Source organism: Vombatus ursinus, unplaced genomic scaffold (assembly GCF_900497805.2).
Source record: "Vombatus ursinus unplaced genomic scaffold, bare-nosed wombat genome assembly UNPS02014296.1, whole genome shotgun sequence".
Lineage (NCBI taxonomy): Eukaryota > Metazoa > Chordata > Mammalia > Diprotodontia > Vombatidae > Vombatus > Vombatus ursinus.
Window position 1 is genome coordinate 6730 of NW_020954074.1, and position 236 is coordinate 6965.

The window sequence follows — 236 nt, forward strand, 5'->3', positions numbered from 1 at the left end:
ATTATATCCTCACTTAGAATAGTATTTGGCAAAAAGAAGGTCTATAGAAAGAGACAGAGAGCCTTCCCAGTGTAAATCTTTCTTTCTCCCTGCTCTAGAAAATGATAAATAGGAATCTATTATTCTCTTTTGCTCACCCCATTCCTCTAGCCAGTAAAAAAAGGGGGGGGGGAGAGGAGAAGTCTCTGGTCTAATATTAAACCCTTAAATCTACTTCTCTTCCCTCCTGGATGATC